This window comes from Hydra viridissima, unplaced genomic scaffold (genome assembly GCF_058129835.1).
Source record: "Hydra viridissima isolate aposymbiotic clone 2 unplaced genomic scaffold, HvirCarnegie_v1 scaffold_7, whole genome shotgun sequence".
NCBI classification, from domain to species: Eukaryota; Metazoa; Cnidaria; class Hydrozoa; order Anthoathecata; family Hydridae; genus Hydra; species Hydra viridissima.
Genome location: NW_028324306.1, coordinates 17170892 through 17182560, shown reverse-complemented (window position 1 = coordinate 17182560; position 11669 = coordinate 17170892).

The following is an 11669-nucleotide window of genomic DNA, read 5'->3' as shown; positions in this document are numbered from 1 at the left end:
TTGTTTAGCTTTGTCAAATTCCTGCAATAGACTAAGATATTCCTGAATCGAACCATAACTAAAAAAAAATAAATACAAAAACTCAATTTGCAAGATTTCAAGTACTTTTGCAGCTTTTAATTTAAATTGTGCCAACGCTGTGTTTGGTTAGTCAGGTTAGTCATGCAGGAAAAAGAGCTTGCCTGTGGTATGAAGAGTTGACAAATGAAGAGTGTGGAAAACTAAGAACTCTTGGAAGTCTAGATAATTTGTATAAAAAATATTTAGTCTAACATGCAACACTTTGTGAATGTGAATTATCCAAGAATTCTCTATCTAGTGGAGAGTCCAGATACACTTATCCACCATTTGGTACCGTCTCCTGAATTGCACATTTTGATTGGGGTTTTATCTACTTTAGAATGTCTGCTTATGGGAACTTGGCATGAACTTGAAGACTGGCTGAAAACTAAAAGTGTTCTTTGAAGAGGGTATCAACGTAGAGGTTGGGATGGAAATAGTTCCAACAAGATCTTGAAAAACCTGAATGAACTTGATAAAGAACATCTGAGGTTCCTCGACTTAGACATATAGCTCAGTGTATGAAAGGATTCTTGTTTTGGTCGAGCTCTTGAATCAGAGTATAAGTTAGCATTTTCTGAATTAAAAAACTCCTTCCTTTCTACCCAAGACCTTGTACAGGTTCAATGGCAAAAATTTCCGTTGGTTAGAAGTTTCAGATTTTGCTGTCACATGTTCAGCCCTTTGCTTAATAACATAACTGTGGTCAATCCAAGTTTGCTGATTAGTGTGGAGAAGCTATTTATTCAAAATTTAAACCTACATGGAGTAAATTTAAACACAAAGAAGAGCATAATCGCCATGGAGAGCAACTGCTATCCTCTGTAAAATCTGGCGGTCTCTCTGGTTCACAGTGCTATTTGTCATTTTCCTTGAAAAATTTTTTTAACGCTAAAAATTTATTAAAGCAATACTAATTAAAAGCTTATTGCACGAAGACTTCTTTTTATACCAGATATTATTCCTAGAACTCCAGCAACAGCATGAAGAGGTGTAATCAGGTTTCTTTAATTTAAATCACATCGATTAAAGTTAAATGTTCTTTTTGGAAGACTAATGGTTTAAATCATGTTTATCTTCCGTTTAATTTCAATATAAAATATATTTACAAGGAGTTTTTTGTTATATTTAAAAGCAACATAAAATAAATATAACAGAACTATGAGTTTATTGAATATATGACATAAAACATATCATAAGAATAAAACAATTAAAGCTACAATTTAAAGGGCAAAGTTAAGCAAGTAACATAATCATCAAATAATACCGAGAATTTTTTTCTTGTGTGCAGCATCAAAATTAATCATGAACATCAACTGACATGATTATTTGCCTTGAAGAAAAATAGATCATAAGCTTTTTCTGTAACCTGCCAATTTTTAGGTTTTAAATGAACCAAACCGTAAGAGAGAAGACACGGTCAACTCCTGCTGGTGAAGCTACCACAATCATAAATTTCAAAATTTCAGTTAATATATTACTTTCAATGTTATCACGATGTGATCAACACCCTTGAGCAGATAATAACGGTGTTGAAACCTCCAAGCTAAATTCAAATTTCATAAATGTTTTAATTTCATAAATGTTGGAATGATATATTTCGGTTTTGTAGATTGGCATATTCCAACGCAGTGTTATTTTCAACTTCGTTCCACATACGACCTTGGTAATCAGGGTGAAGAAGATAAGCCAGAAGACGGCATGGTGTTACTGCCATTTTCAATCTTCTTGTGAATTTCTTTTGTATAATTTATCACTTTTACACAAAAGTTTTTATTCTAGATTCCTCCACTACATCTGCTGATTTGCATTTTTCACTTTGTGCATTATCAAGTACAAAAGTAATAGGTTCTAGGCGAGCAAGCATAACTTCTGCAGATCTCTTTATGGCTAAATCAGAGACATTCCGGTGCACTGCAATGTCAACTATGGTTCGGTTGGATTCGTAGATTTTCAGCAAAGTAGACCAGTTTGCAATATAACATTCAGAAAGTCACACATGGTATTCCAGCGAGTATAGTAAGGTAGTACAGTGTCTAATAGCACCTTCTGCATTGTCTTTATGGCAAAACTTTTACAAGTTTACTTTTATTCTTACCATCGTTCTCTGCAGTTCTTTATTTCATCTTATATCTTGCTTTATAATCTTTGCCACTCTTTGTTTCAGGCTTTTCAAAATCGAATTACACAGGATTAGATCTTCTTCCAGACATTGCTTGTTTTTATTAAATAACATTTAAAAAAAAATCTTGCTTCTATAAAAATATAACAAGAGTTTTAAACCATTTTAGTGTAACATTCCTTATCTTTACAAACAGAAACAACTTTTGTAATAAATACTTCTAAAAACAACTTCATACAATAAAGATATAGAATAAGTCCAGAAAAACCTCATACACACTGTGAAAATAGAAAACCTCAAACTGCGCAGGAGGATAAGGTTAAAAGAAATCTGATTTAAATCAAAAATATTTTTTCCAATTCATTTTTCATCTGCATAAACGCTGCAGAAAATTTTCTTCGTTTTTCACTCTTATGCGAGATGAAATTGAGATGAAATTTGAATGTCCATAACGTTAATGAAGCTGTGAATAAGAGTAAAATTAACTTTAACTAAATAAAATAAGATAGTTTAAAAACTTTTAAAATATTTCAAATTCCAATGTGCCTACTTTGGAACTTTCATCAGTTTCTTTTGTCGATATGTTTGTTTATTGCGTCCACATGAACTGCAAGTTAGGAAAAAACCAGGCTTGCAAACCCACTTCTTTAGAAATGTGCAGTTTTTACACAACATTTTTTGAAAATACAGTGAAAACACATGGCGCAGAACTGCCAGAAACATTTCGCCTGAAATGTAGTTTTACACTCTTCCATGAACTAGCGTTTTGCGTAAGTTCTCCTCGTGCTTGTGTGACTAATTACTGTTTTCATATCATAAACTCGATTGGATCTAGTATTAAAAAAAATGCATGCTGACGCTGAGCGTTGCATAATATTAGCACTGATTTTCATTTATCTTAAATTAGGGTATAAACTGAATCTTACAAAACATGAGTTCTTTAGATTTTGGTTTAATGTGATTATTTAGTTTACTACTTTTTGCACACAAATGAATTCCTTTCTTGAGAACTTGAATAAACGGAGGAAATATATTACACACTTTTAGCGACTATTATACAAACAGCGCGTTTTATTTGTATATGAAACTTTAAAAAACGTGGTTCAAAACCATTTACTGTTTTAAAAGAACAACGTTTGAGTTCCCTGTCTTAAAAAGCCAAAAAAATTTGAAAAAAATATTTGCAAGAAAAACTCTCTGTAAATATTTTAAGATAAACATTTAGTTTTTTAGTTAGTTCAAAAATGTATAAATTAGTAGTAATAACAGTATAACATGTAACAAGTAACTGTTTGCTATCAAAAAGTCATAAAATGGAAATAAAACTGAAGATAAAAGTAGTAAACAAGGCTTTTTCCAAAAAAGTCTATTGTTAGCTTGTTGTGTGTTCAATGCATTTACAGAAATTTGTTCAATGTTTTTGCCGTGAAAAGTGATTTTTAAACGGTTTTATGTAACTTTTGCCTTTGACTTAATATTGTTTATTAACATTATTCTGAATGAAATGTGATGAGAATCTCAGGACGAGTTAAAAAACTTTAAACACCTTAGCGCCTTATCATTGAGCTCTTTTTGGAAAATATGCTGGGATTTTTGAGTTTTTCCATCACATTCACTACTTCTGCTAACATGTATTTTACTCTCAACTGGTGCTAATTTAAAATGCACCCACAAACTTAGGATGCAGTAAATCATGATTTCAAGCGTTTGGTTACGGAGAATATTGTTGAAACTTAATGCAAAAAAATCTATAATGTTTCTTGGTTTTGTTATCGTTGCCAAAACAATCGCGATAGAAATTATTTCTTACGATCCCACACGAGAAATAAGTCATGCAGCTAGACTCATTGTAAGCTAAAAATATTGTAAACTCCACAAATATTAACCAACTCTTTCTTTGCTTAAAGTCATTTTGTTTTGTTTTCAGATTCTTGGTCTTGGAGTTCTTGGGATAATATCATGTATAAAAAAAAAGAAGCCACTATACTGTAAGCTTTCAATTAGTATTGATTTAATAACTTTTGATGTCGTTGAATAAAATATCAGCAACTGAAATCAAAAATACTTCAATGCTAGATGTTACTTTGCAAAAATATTTAAGGGTTGATAACACAAAAAGCCTTTTTTTAAATAAAGAGTTGAAAACATAGATGAAATGGTGGAACTTCCCAAAATTAAAGCTCGGATTGTCCAATGTTATCAAACCAAAATACCTAGTTTACGCGGGATTTTAACGTACTCACCCAATTCATCTGATCTAGTAGTAAAAACATTTATGTAGGTTATGAAAAGCAAAGGTAACTACTTTGTATAAAGTAGTAAAACTAGTTTTATATCATATTAAAGTTATTTGAAGGTGAATATTAAAGTATTGTTTTTATACTAAACACCATAAGGCTTTTTTTCATATGATTGCATTTGTAGTTTCGAACTTCATTTGTATCATTTTGATTACTTTTTCCCCAGCAATCGATTCGGGATTCCCTTATTTTGAAGAGGGTTTTCAGAAATATGATAACAATCATTTCAAAGATCATTTCACATGCTTTTAATGCCTCAGTTTTTTGTTGCATTTACTTAATTTTTTTTTTTTTTTTTTAATACATATCTTTAATTTCATAAGGAATATGACATGATCTTAAAGCCGCCATTTTCATATTTTTTATTTAAAACTCCTAATAAACTTTCTTACTTTGAGTTTTATTAATAACACTTCATATTTACGCTTACAATAATACTAATATAAAATGTTAATAACACTATTATAAGTATTGTTGTTCAAACATACATACATACATACATACATACATACATACATACATACATACATACATACATACATACATACATACATACATACATACATACATACATACATACATACATACATACATACATACATACATACATACATACATACATACATACATACATACATACATACATACATACATACATACATACATATATACATACATATATATATGCATACATGCATACATACATATATATATGCATACATGCATACATACATATATGCATACATGCATACATACATATATGCATGCATGCATACATACATATATGCATACATGCATACATACATATATGCATATATGCATACATACATATATCCATACATGCATACATATATATATGCATACATGCATACATACATATAGGCATAAATGCTTACATACACATATGCATACATGCATACATACATATATGCATACATTTATACATACATACTAGGGGTGTAGCGAAACGGGTTTTTTCAATTCCGGCCGGAACCGAAAATTGTCGGAATTGTAAATATATCCGACCAGATTTCCGGCCGGAACGAGAACTACAATTATGTGACTTTTTACATCCAAGATAAAAGTGGAAGCTTGCTCAGCTTAGCTATGTAATATATATTTAACCTATTTCATAAACTTTATTCTTATTTTATTTACCTAATGTTGTTTTTACTTGTTTTTTGTTTTGTGTGTTGTAAATTTTAAACTGTATATTCCTTTTAACTGTATTATTATTTATATTCAAAATTAATTTTTTATTCTTTATTTTTTATTTTTTGGATTAAAATGTAAAATTTTACTGCATTTGTACTAAAATCATCATATAGATTTATCTATTTAAATTTAATTAATTTTTGAACATTTAAAAAGGTCTTGTCTTTCTTCATTTGTTTGGAGATATTTTAAAACAAATGATTTCACAAATACATTAGCAGAATCTAAGTTATGCCTCAAAAATGTTAAACATGGTAGCACCCAAAAAAGTTTTAGTACTACACCAATCCATATGCATTTAAAAGAATATCATATGAATAAATATGATGGGGCTAAACAAGAAGAACAGAAAAGGGAAAAAAAATCAAAAGCTGAGATACCACTAGAGAGAAAATTGGAAGCAATTAAGTCGCAGACACTAACTAGCATAGATAATTTTGTTCATAAAAAATTGAAAACATAACGGACTCTCGCTCCTCCAAATTTAATCTAATAATAATGAATTTTATTGCGATGGAAAATCAACCTTTTTCTGCAGTGGAAGATCAGGGGTTCATTGAATTAATTGCTCGCTTGAAACCCCAATACCTAATTCCAAGTAGAAAGTGTTTTAAGGAAAGAAATCTACCAGCATCATGCGAAAAATTAAAAACCGTAGTATTTAATGACATTTCTGCAGCTGATCATATTTCAGTTACAACAGATATTTGGACAAATACCCATAAAATGATGCATTTATATCATTGACTGCGCATTGGATCACAGATAATTTTATTAGAAAGGATTGTGTTCTACACTATAAGCATTTTCTAGGGTCCCACACTGGAATAAATATTTCAAATTTATTTGATGCGATTCTGGTTGGTTGGGATATTTCCAAAAAGAAAATACATATAGTCCTTTGAGACTGCTTATAACATGCAACTTGGAATTAACTTGACAGAATCAACCGGAATCTCATGTTTTATTCATCAACTGCAGCTAGTTATCAAAGAAGCCCTTTTTGATCAGGTTGCATTATACGACTTGATAAAGAAATGCAGAAGCATCTGCACTTGTTTTAACCATTCAAGTTTGGCTTGCACCAAATTAATAGAAATACAGAAATAGTAAGATTCCAAAATTTCAAAACCTTTATTACCAATCCAAGGTGTTCTAACAAGATGGAATAGTACATATTTAATGTTGGATCGAATTGAGACTCTCAAAAGATCTCTACAACTTTACGCAGCAGACCACCCTCATTTGCTAAATTTAATATTAAGTTTAAAGTGAATGGGAGTTACTTGAAAGTGTATTAGGACTTTTACAACCATTTTTTATAATTACTGATTTAGTCAGTAAATCATAATCAATGTTGTCATCAGTAAAAAGCCATATTCGTGCACCACATAATTTTCTTGGAAGCCTTGCAGATAATTCTAGAGTCCAATCATTAAAGAAGATGCTGAAATAGTATAATGAAAAAAGATTCATAAGTAATGTTTCATTAAAAGATCACTTTAATGTGTAAAGTACATGTTTAGTCCACAGCTGTAGAACCAAGGTATAAACTGTCACTTTTTTCTGATGAGCAAAAAATTTTGGCTGAAACTTGGCTTTTGTCCGAGATAAAGGATCAAATAAATTCACAAAGAGATTAATATGGATGATATATCAGAAACAGATTCATCTTCGTCCGATAGTTCTAAATCCTCAACAACCAATAAAGGTTGTCAGCCATTTACATCAGCTTTATATGCATTAAGTTTAAGAATGAATATCGCAAATAGTTTTCTTAATTGCTATGAGCTAGAAGAAGAAAGAAAAAGTAACCCTTAAAGAAAAAAGCGAAGAAAAAGTATAGGAATAACAAATGAAGAGGTAAAAAAAGAAATATATTGTTTATTTCTGGGAAAAGAATAGGCATATTAGAAAGCGAAGAGGCAGTGTTAAAATAGTGGAGCGATTATAAGGATTGCTATCCTCATATATGCTGTATAGCAAAAAAAATTTTATCAGCCTCTGCTGCATCTGCCTATTCAGAGAATCAATTCTCAGAGGCAGGTAACATTTTTGAGAAAAAAAGAGCTAGTTTGTTGCCCAAATTTGGAGACCAGCCCCTTTTTTTGCACAACAATATAACTAAATTTCCAGAAATCCTTACTTGATTAATTTTAACCTTTAAGTTGTTATTGCAAAAAAAATTTCATTGTGTTTATTTATAAATTTGTATCTTTTACTTTGGTTTAGCTATTGTTATTTAATTCCCTGTAGGACAAATATATTTTGATTTAATTTCCACTGTCTGTGTCACATGTATTAAATAATAAAGTTGAAAAATAAATTACGGCATTCCGGTTTTAATTATTGTATATCCGGCCAGAACCCGAATACACTACAAACATACATACATGCATACATACATACATACATACATACATACATACATACATACATACATACATACATACATACATACATACATACATACATACATACATACATACATACATACATACATACATACATACATACATACATACATACATACATACATACATACATACATACATACATACATACATACATACATACATACATACATACATACATACATACATACATACATACATACATACATACATACATACATACATACATACATACATACATACATACATACATACATACATACATACATACATACATACATACATACATACATACATACATACATACATACATACATACATACATACATACATACATACATACATACATACATACATACATACATACATACATACATACATACATACATACATACATACATACATACATACATACATACATACATACATACATACATACATACATACATACATACATACATACATACATACATACATACATACATACATACATACATACATACATACATACATACATACATACATACATACATACATACATACATACATACATACATACATACATACATACATACATACATACATTATTAATTATATCATTATTTTTGTTAATAATACAGTTTTCTGTTTTTAACGCTAAGGTAATCCATATTGTTTCGTACGAAACGTAATGGTATCTGCATATTCCGAACTTTTTGCAACTTATATAGTTGCGTTATTTGTAACCATGTTTTCATTTATCTTTGGATGTGCGGTAGTCTGTTGCTCAAAGGTATGATTTTCTCACATTACTTTTCTTTTTTTGTAATTAAATTTGGCACAAATTGCAATTTAAACGAAATGAGTTAATCAATTTGGTATTAAATCTATCAATTTGCAATTCAGTGAAAGCTTCTTGTCTAAATAATTTAATTGGTTTTTCAAACGAACAGCAAAATTTGATTTTATATTTAAATCATCAGCTTTCTTTTTTTGTTTTTTTTGTAAGTATAGGAAACCCTCTTAAAACATTTTACATTTTGAAATGCGATTATTTGTTGCAGTTAACGTTAACTTAACTACATCATTTTGAATTAATTTTTTAGCCAACTGAGTTTATAAATGAAGTTCCGAACGAAAGAAGCTATCTACGCTCAAACCACCTCCTCTGAGGTGGTTTGAGCGTAGATAGTAGACATTGAGGAGGTGATTCGTTATAAAATTTTCCAATAGAATATAAATATATATATTTGTATTGTATTGGAAAGAGACCAGAAGTTGGTGACAGAATATTGGAAAGTGTGAAAAATATGAACTACCCAAAAGTAGTAAATGAAAAAAAGAGGTATGATTTGCTATAAGTGTTTCACAGCATCCACCAAAAAGACTACATGATATTTTTAATAAGGTTTTTGTAATGCTGGTGCGTTTTAAATATGTTCTGAATAAATTTATGGAGTCTTCTCCGATTTCTTTGGATATGTCTTTCGGACAGCTAAAAGAGAAAATAAAACAATAATAGCTTAAGAAAATCATTGTTTTTTTAGAAAGCAGCATTAGAAGACACTTACCAATTACACATTTATAAAGGTGGGTTTCTTTAAAATTTCTCTTTCCGCCTCTCTGTCCATCCATATTGAAATTTATCATTAGCGAACAATCTAATTTCTAAATTCGATTAGTTTCTCAGAAATCTGTAAAATATGTGCTTGTAATAACCTAGCCATAAGACATTTACGGATATAACTCCAAATCTTTTGAATTATTAGCTGGTCTTTTGCATATTGTCAAGCCAGAAGTCCGTAAAAACATTTAATACCAGCAGCTATAAGAGGAGACTTATACTTCTGATGTTGCTTATACGAGTGGTGGCTAAAATTGTAATCTGTCGGCTTGCAAAATTCTTGTTCTTCATTAAACACTACCCTTTCTTCCCAAGAACTTTTCATAATGCTCCTTTCACAAAAATAATATTTAATATGAGAAACAGACCATTTTAAAAGTGATCTTGCTGTGGTATTACAGAGAAATGCTCTAACTTTAACAGTGTAAACAACTGATTTTATTGTTAGAAAAAATTGTCCGTATAACTTTAAACCACACAATTCTAGTCATTCTTGGAATTAAAGACGTAATTAAAGACGCAATTAAGGAAGGATATAAAGCATAGACGTATAAGAAAGGACGTGCAACTTATTATTTCAGTTTAAACTTTTTGTATTAATTTAAACTTTTGTAGCATTTGTTTAATAAGACTGTTCAGGATAAAGTAACGACTTCATGTGTTGACAAATTACTAAACAAATTACACTAAGCTAAAGGAAATTAGTTGTCGGCACGAACAAATTTTAAATTTAAGAACTTTTTTCGTGGAAACAAAGTATGTCAATGAAAAAATAGACCTGTAAGGATAATTTTAAAATGACTTAAAAAAGTGTAGCGAAATATAAAAAGCTTAAACTTTTTTTGTCAAGATCTGTTTTCATTTAATTCTTTGGTCCGTCATTCTCCAGCTTGGTCCTTCATTCGCCAGACTTTTTTTATATTTAATTTGATGATGTAAAAACTTGTAAAAAGTTATTCAAATTTATAATTATCTTGCAAAATGCGGCCAGATATTTCATGTTTTCGTTTTTCATATTTCATGTATTATTTCATTTAACGTAAAAAGAACATAATAACCCATTAGTTTCTTTCAAATGAAATTTAGTTTATACAGTGGTTTTCATAAATTTAGACGCACTCATATTTGAGAATAGAAATTTTTAGTTTTGTAGCGATAAAACAATAACCAAAAAAGATTTCGGTTTATTTTTTTTCTATTTATTAGATAAATACATACAGAATACAAAATTTAAAAAAAGTTTACAAAAAAAATCCAAATACTAAGTAATAATTAGGTACAGCTACATGGTATTGAAAAAAAAAGACAAAAAATTGTTCATAAATTTAGACGCACGATACATTAGGAGGCGTAATTTATGAACCAATCAATATTTTGTGTATCCGCCTTTTGCTTTAATACAACTAAGTACTCTTCTAGGTATAGACTCAACAAGATTTTTGCACATCGCTTCTGGGATCCTATACCAGGTCTCCTTAAGGACGCCCTTCAGCTGGCCAAGTGTGGAACTTCGAACCTTTGCCAATACGCGGTAAACCCAAGCCCAAATGTTTTCAATCGGGTTCATATCAGGTGAGTATGGAGGCCACGGTATTGTCTTGATATTATTATCATTGAACCACTCCTTTGTATAGTATGCAGCATGTGAAGTAGCGCCATCTCGTTGAAGTTTCAATGGTTTATCATTGAGCATAAGCAGGTCAATTGATGTAATTAGGCTGTTTTCCAGTACTTCTACGTATATTCGGGAGTTGATTCTTCCGGTGTATGTTTGGCACATGCCAACACCTTTATAATTGAAGCATGACCAGATTCCTATCGAGCCTCCTCCACTTTGTACAGTCGCTCTAATGTACCTGGCGTATTACTTTTCGTGAGCCATTCTTTTGACTGTTATGTTAGATTTGCGATTGATAAGCTCAACGTTACTCTCATCACTCCACATAATGTTTTTC